An 8,186-nucleotide genomic window follows, 5' to 3' on the forward strand; every position below is an offset into this window, starting at 1 on the left:
CTCTTACGGAACCGTAAATATAGTTTGTACACAAACAATATATTCCACCTGTAACTTCCGTACACTGTTTCATATAAAAAATCTGTTAGATAGGAGAGAAGTTTTTATTTTAGCCTAAAACCACCCCGTATAAAGTGGTAGTTCCTCGTACACAAACGTAGTCAGAGTTTTCACACAAAAAATATGTGCTGTTTATAAGGTGTGTACAATGTTTCATAACAATCCATTATTAATTTTGTCCAGCTAGATTTGCGTTATTGCACACTGTGCAGCGGTTGTAAATTCAAGGAGTATCGTGGAGATAAAAATTCAGTTCTGTACATTTATAACTTACAAAAATTATTTCTGGACAAAGATTATTACTGTACCATCACAAAAATCGTCCTTTGAAACATTATTTTCAACTACTGATAACATTTTACTGTAGTCGATTATATTTTTATTTTACAACAAACTCTCCTACATCGCAGTCTTCATTGTATAACAGCAAATCTTAAATATGATAGCACTAATACAAATTAAGGTGCAAGTCTTTCCTTCTTTGCTTCCATTAGTTTAATATTCTTTTTATTTTCCTTTGTAATTTGATGTAGTAAATACTGGAATAATAACTGAATATATTATAGGCCTAACTATATTTTCAAGCCGGCCGGGTAGCTTATTTGTTAGAGTAATTGGCTGCGGACTGAAAAGTCCTGGATTCAATCCCGGGTAGTGGCAGGAATTTTCTCGATGCCAAAGCTTCCACAACGGCCCCAGGGTCCACCCAGCCTCCTATCGAATTAGTACCAGGTTTTTCCAAGAGCAAAAGACGGTTGGAGGGTGGTAGCGACATCATCACCTCACTCTAGTGCCGAAGTTGTAAAAGCATAGAACTTTATTTCCAGGCCCCTCATGCGCTTTCATGGCGTGTAAAGAAATGCTCTTAAAAAATAAATCCGCACCACAACACCCAATATAAAGCCAGGGCCGACCAGCCGATTGCTGACCTCTGATCTTACGTTCACATGCTTCCGCAGAGGTGAACGATCATCCAACCAGAACGGAGGTATTGTATGGTTAGCACGATCATCCCTCCATTTGTTATAAATGGTTGTCGTAATCGGATTTCGCTACCTACTGCAGCTCCCCAAGTGCATCACGATGCTGGGTTTCAGGGAACCCGAAGGTTCATTGCCGCCCTCACATAAGCCCGCCATCGGTCCCTATCCTGCGCAAGATTTATCCAGTCTCTATCATCATATCCCACCTCCTTCATATCCATTTTAATATTATTTTCCCATCTACGTCTCGGCCTCCCCAAAGGTCTTTTTCCCCTCCTGTCTCTTAACTAACACTCTATACGCATTTCTGGATTCGCCCATACGTGCTACATGCCCTGCCCATCTCAAACGTCTGGATTTAATGTTCCTAATTAGGCCTATGTCAGGTGAAGAATATAATGTGTACAGTTCTGTGCTGTGTAACTTTCTCCATTCTCCTGTAACTTCATCCCTCTTAGTCCCAAATATTTTCCTAAGAACCTTATTCTCCAACACCCTTAATCTCTGTTCCTCTCTCAAAGTGAGAGTCCAAGTCTCACAACCATACAGAACAACCGATAATATAACTTTTTTTTTATAAATTCTAACTTTCAGATTTTTTGACAGCAGACTAGATGACAAAAGCTTCTCAACCAAATAATAACACGCATTTCCCATATTTATTCTGCGTTTAATTTCCTCCCGAGTGTCATTTATATTTGTTACTGTTGCACCAGTCCCATACACTAACGGAAATTTCAAAAGAACCAGCGTGCGTTCTGTGAAGCAAGTTCTAGGCATGATGCCTTAGACAACGACGCTACGGCGCGGGACAAGAAATACCCTTAGCTTTACTTTTATGGATATTTTGAAATATTATACTTCAGTAACGAAATTGGCTAACTACAAATTGCAATTTAGATTAAAGAGCACTTTCTTTAATATATAATCGTGAATTGGAGAAACCTCACTTGTCCATTTGAGTAATTTTGTTCAGGAGGGACAAAAAACTTATTATCTTGAAAAGCATATCGTATTTTGAAGTGACAATTTTTATTAAAACATAATAATAAGTCCTAGTGTTTGACATAACATGAATTTTAATCTCTTTCATTAGTATTTTCTGGGGAAAAAATCTGAATTGTCTGGACATGTGGGGTTTCTGCAATTCACGACTAGTAACAATCGTTTTATTCTTTGAAGCAATTTTTAGGTGAAGAAGACGGAGGACAATTTTTTATCTTATAAAAAAACTTAAATGTGTATTTAAGCCAATAAATAGAAAAAAGTACACAAACATACAAAAATTCAAAATTATGAGAATAGCACATTTGAGGTGTTCACAACCAGAGTGGATCAAATCCTTCTGGAATAATTTTGAGAAATTGAGTTTTAAAGTTCCTGGCTCATCTTAGCAACCTTCACCTTCCATAGGAAATGCTGCCCTCTGTGGAGTAACAAATGAGTTATGGACTTTGTTTGTTATGGCAATGAATAAATCTAAGTTTTCTTCATCCGAGATTGTATTAATCCACAAACTGACCACTGATGGACTTGGTCCACTCTGGTTGTGAGCCCCTCATTTAATTCTTCTAATTCCTTTAATCCCATAAAAAAAAACAAAGAAAAGCAAACTGAATGTGTTGTATTTTCTAAAAAATTCCACATGTCCTGGATTTGTGGTATTCCTGCAATTCACTGTAACTTACTGACGCTGTGAAGTGTACACTGAATACTAGACTTGTGGGATTTCTGCACAACTTGAAAGGCTTGTGTATGAATATTACAACCATATGAAAAACGGAATTTGAGGAAAATTGTGTCTTGTGGGGTTTCTGCAATTCACGATTCATATGTATTTGTTTCAAACAGTAACTTGCATGCTCATATTTAAAAAAATGTGAAAGTATTTATTTTTAGTTCATTATTTTAATAGACGTGTATTGCAATCTAATTATTGTCAAGTCCCCTCAACCCAAAGTTTGTATTCCTCTCTTGCAGAGGGTAATACCTCAATTCAAAACTATTATGGATAATCACGAAATTTATTGTCCACTTGTCTTATAATTCGCACAGAAGTCTACCTGAAGATTAAATTATCAACAACTAAGTCTGTTGAACCTTTTCTGTATCATGTGCAAACAGAAAGAACTTACTTTCTAGACGTACAGATATCCCGCAATCCAGGCTTGACATTATATTATTACAGTTTTGAAATGAATTGAAGTTTTTTGCACACAATTCCTTACAGCAGGTAACGTGTCGAAAAATTTTCTGCTTCTTAGTACACGGTCCGGCATTTGGTTCTGACGAGATTCAACATGCTATTGTAAAGGGACTATAATGTTTAAAAATTAAAAAATAACACAGTATGTAGCTTCAATAATGCAATTTATTGGACTATCTTCATTTTTTTTTAAATTACACATTTCAAGTGATCCCCTTGGTATCTTATGGCCTGTTGTAATCTTACACGAAAATTGTTCATGACACTTTGCAATAAACCTGAGTTTTCGTTGATTTCCTGCACTTCAGCCTGTATCCTGTTCTTCAGAACCTGGATAGAGTGTGTCCCCACAAAAAGAAGTCAGAAGATGTTAGCTCTGGGGATCGAGCCGCCCAATTGATATCTCCAAACTGAGAAATTATGCGTCCTGGGAAGAAATTTCTCAAGAATCGCAGTGTGCCTCTGGCAGTATGGGTCGTAGCCCAATCTTGTTGAAACCACATGTCATCCCTATTTACTGCGCCTAATAAATGTCTGTAACATCTGTCGATACCATTCACCGCAACAGCTCTCTCATTTCCATCTTGGAAAAAATAGGGACCTATTGACGGCATTAGAAACAGCACACCATACGGTCACCCTCAAAGCAAGAGTGCTTCAAACCAGACCACACTCTATCCAGGATCTGAAGAACAGGATACAGGCTGAAGTTCAAGAAATCAACGAAACCCCAGGTTTATTGCAAAGTGTCAGCAACAGTTTTCGTGTAAGATTACAACAGGTCATAAGATACCAAGGGAATCACTTGAAATGTGTAATTTAAAAAAAATGAAGACATTGCAATAAATTGCACTATTCAAGCTATTATACTGTATTATTTTTTAATTTTTAAACCTTATAGTTCCTTTACAACAGCATGTTGAAACTCGTCAGAACCAAATGCCGAACCCTGTATATGCAACGTATGTCTAAAATAATTCAGTGTCAAGTCATTCTCGTGGTCAAAGCGACGTTCTGACCACATCATACTAGTCTAGAAAGTATGAGATCTCTATGCGCCTCAGTGGCGTGTAAACGTTCATCTTCCCCTTTATTACGTACAACGTGTGACTCACTTCTGAACAACTGACTGACCAGTGATTGAGTCACACTTATGTAAGACTATCACAGAATGTTTCTCATTAAACTATCAAAATTGGATTCCCGGCAGATTATTTTAGTTACGTGTATTACAAGATTCGTAGGAAACTCTGAATTTTCACTGTTAATTTTCTCACACTTGTTGATTATTGTCACGTCATCGGATCTGAATATCCACTTTTAAAAGGATTAAGCAAAGAATTTCAATTACAAATTATAAAAGTAAATAATTCGGAGCTTTCTTGTCAATTGAAGAGTCCACTGCAAGAATGATGGATGTCACTTTCTTGTCGAAAATGAACCAAGACTGTCAATGTTATATGGCATTAACACTGATAGTCATTGTCCAGTAATGATCGGAAAATCACAGTTAAGCTTTGAGCGCTAAGCATTTAAAACTTTCAATTGCCTCTCCTGCAAAATGTATTCCAAATGACATCCATCATTCTTGCAGTGGACTCTTCAATTGAAATCACCAAACGAAAATTGACACTGAAATCTCAACTTTAAAAAGACACAATTATTGTTAGTCTATCTTTACCGTGTGGAAGGAAATGCTCCTGTTCACATATTTATTTAAGCCGTTCTTATTTTTTTTTATTTTTCGAATGACGGTAGGCCTATATAGGCTATAACAATTCATAAGTTCACACCTGTGAAGTGACGGTTAGCGCGTCTGGCCGCGAAACCAAGTGGCCCGGGTTCGAATTCCGGTTGGGACAAGTTACCTGGTTGAGATTTTTCCGAGGGCTTCCCTCAACTCAATATGAGGAAATGCTGGGTAACTATCGGTGCTGGACCCCGGACTCATTTCACCGGCATTATCACCTTAATTTCATTCAGACGCTAAATGACCTCAGATGTTGATACAGCGTCGTAAAATAACCCATTAAAAACAATTCATAACTCCGTCAGTGATAATATTAGATACAGAATTGAGAAATCTCATTCATTGCGTGCACATGGAAAGGAAATGGTAACAAATTTTAATTTAGAATGATAATAGAATCTTCTAAGGATCATAACAAAACGAAAATCGGTGTTCTTAATCCACACATAAACAAGTCTGAGTTATCATTCATACTCCTCGTGACAACGTAAAAAAATCGTGAATTATCTGCCTGCAATACTTTCCTTGCCGTGTATATAGGAATATATGTATCTAATAATAAAAGTAGAAGATCCGTTAAGGCGGATTTAATATTAATCACAAGATAGCATAGAAGAGACAGATTCTTATGGAGTCTGTACAATTTGACAATAACTCAAGTTCTAAATTTTTGTTAAGGCCAAGGCACAAATTATTAAAGCAACGTTTTTCATACACTGACATGAAAAAAAAAAAAAAAAAAAACATTCGCAAAACTCTACACGCACAAAAACTAAAGCAAATAACAAATACACTCCACGAATTTTGATGCTCACAAGTTGAATGTTAAAACAAATTTAGAGCAATATAATTTCGTGATACTGCGAGTCTAGAAAATGTATTTTAATTTGGCAGCCATTTTCGGTCAGGTATTAGCCTGAGTGTTATTATGAAGTAAAAAATTTCAAGTACAATGAAACCTCTCCTTACGGACACACCTCATATACGGACAGATTTTTATGTCCCAACTGAAATAATATAGAAATAATGATAAATTTAACTCTCGTTTACAGACACACTCAGACAAGAACAGCTGTTTCACAGTCCTAAAACTTGCTTTACCTCCTGACTGAGGACAGAAATTGGATTTGAAGGCATAATGTGTTACAAAAATGGAACATTTAGTTTTGAGAACTGTACAGAAATTCCTTAACATGAAAGAAGATAATTAGGGTCTCGTAGGCTACCATAGCCCAGACAGCTACCCCATGTTAGCTGGAAACGGGTGGATAAACAGAGTCATAAAATTTAACATATCTCATGGGTCCAAGGTTTCCGCAATCGTGAAATTGTATTCGACACATGATAGGGTTAGTAGGATTATTCTCTTCAATTCAATCAGTTGTACTGTTTCGAGACACATGGCACCTGAACGTAAAGGTTAAGTTGAAAATTGTAAATTACAATACTGCATAACTGTAGACCTAGAATAAAAATGCATGGCACAGTACTGTATTTTCCTTTTTCAGTCTTATCTACTGTAGTTCAAAGTTGCAAAGAATTTACTGTAGTATACTGTATTTAGAATTAAACTACAGTAATACATTTCATTTAAAGCGTGAAGGGATACATAAAGCATATTATAAATTTACTGTTAGATTGAGGAGCCTATCTCCCAATAAAGGACACCTCCCAGGTGCGGACAGATTGTTACGTCCCTTTGATGTCCGTAAATGAGAGGTTTCACTGTATTGAAATTGATTTTACTTTTTCGTGTATATTCTTAATTTAGTAAATTCTTAAATTTCCATTTCCATAAGATTAATTTTTTTCCGCAAGGGGAAGGGACTCACGCTTTCTTTGTTAATAAACATAAAATCTTATATTTTAGTGAATGTAATAATAATAATAATAATAATAATAATAATAATAATAATAATAATAATAATAATTTTTCGGCGATATTTTGGACTCTGCGAACTTTTCGGCTTAACACTAGAAAAACACATGGTAAAGATTAAATACCGCGAAACGAAATTTTCAACGAGTAGAAACACAATACCCTATTCACACACGATAGAACACTCACAACCTAATGCATAATAGTGTCTTTCTCGTAACGTCATAATAGTTGTGTATATTCAGACCGAAAAAAAAAAATTATTCTCATAACTATACGAATGGACTAATTCTGTCCATTTGGTCCAAGCTTTAAAGTGGAGTTCTTTCATCAACACCATACTCAAACTACGCCATTCGTTGTCATAATATGTTCAGCGTGGCACAGAGCAATAGCTTTGACGACATAATAATACAAAAATGAAGACAAACTCTCTATTTAATTTTGATATAGAGAGAAATTATTTGCCGGAATCAAACCCGAGACAACGTATTACGTAGCCCCCAATATATCACAACAGCATAGACGTTTATATAATAGAAGCTCGTAAAACTGGTTTCAACACTGTACCCGTGCACTGCTATCAGATAACAATTTAATATGGAGCACAGCGCCCAATGCGGTTGACAGTTGGGCGTTATTCTCCTACTTTTTTGCGCAAATTGCCACGCCCACTTATCACCTTACCGTTATCATGCTGCCGCCTCGTGTCCGCATCTCCGCGCTGCCCGGCACATCCTTCCGCCTCGCCGGCTCTCCGGAGTCTGCCGCTCGGCCTCGCGTCCTCGCTGTACGTCGCACGCTCCTCCCACGCCGCGACCCCCTGCAGACAGAGTTATTTGTACCGCGAGTCGAGTCGAACTCGGGACCCCGCGCTCACATTTAACAACAGTGAGGGTATCCATGACGTTCTTTCAACCTCGTGGGAGAGTAGAAGCATTGTTTTCTGTACGTCTGAGGTTCGAACTCCAAAACGGGTAATGCTGCTGAGTATGGTCAGACGTATCGCGTCAGTTCCCCGACAGACCAAAATGTCTGAGGTTCGATTTCCAAAAAGCGAGAATCCACATAGGCTAAATTATCATTGTGATTGTTGTTAGCGTTGTTGAGTTAATATGATTTGTGGCTACCAAATAAGTGCATCACCAGGCTACTTTTTCATTTTTACTTCTTAAAATAAATGTTTTACTCGCATCCCTATCAACTCTGTATTTTATAATTGTGGATTAGTAATATGCACGAGTATAATAGCAGGGACATTACTATTAAGTAGACTAATACTTACTTATAAATGGCTTTTAAGGAACC

General features: G+C 37.0%; 1 protein-coding gene across 1 annotated transcript in view; it reads right to left on the bottom strand.

The window, feature by feature from the left end:
* Positions 1 to 7,687, bottom strand: part of LOC138713311 (uncharacterized) — a 157,571-nt gene extending 149,884 nt beyond the window's left edge. The window contains exon 1 of the mRNA XM_069845296.1: positions 7,566 to 7,687. The gene's annotated coding sequence lies outside the window, so the exon portion shown is untranslated. The remainder of the gene's footprint in view (positions 1 to 7,565) is intronic.
* Between the last annotated feature and the right edge of the window lie 499 nt (positions 7,688 to 8,186).

This window comes from Periplaneta americana, chromosome 14 (genome assembly GCF_040183065.1).
Source record: "Periplaneta americana isolate PAMFEO1 chromosome 14, P.americana_PAMFEO1_priV1, whole genome shotgun sequence".
Classification (NCBI taxonomy): Eukaryota; Metazoa; Arthropoda; class Insecta; order Blattodea; family Blattidae; genus Periplaneta; species Periplaneta americana.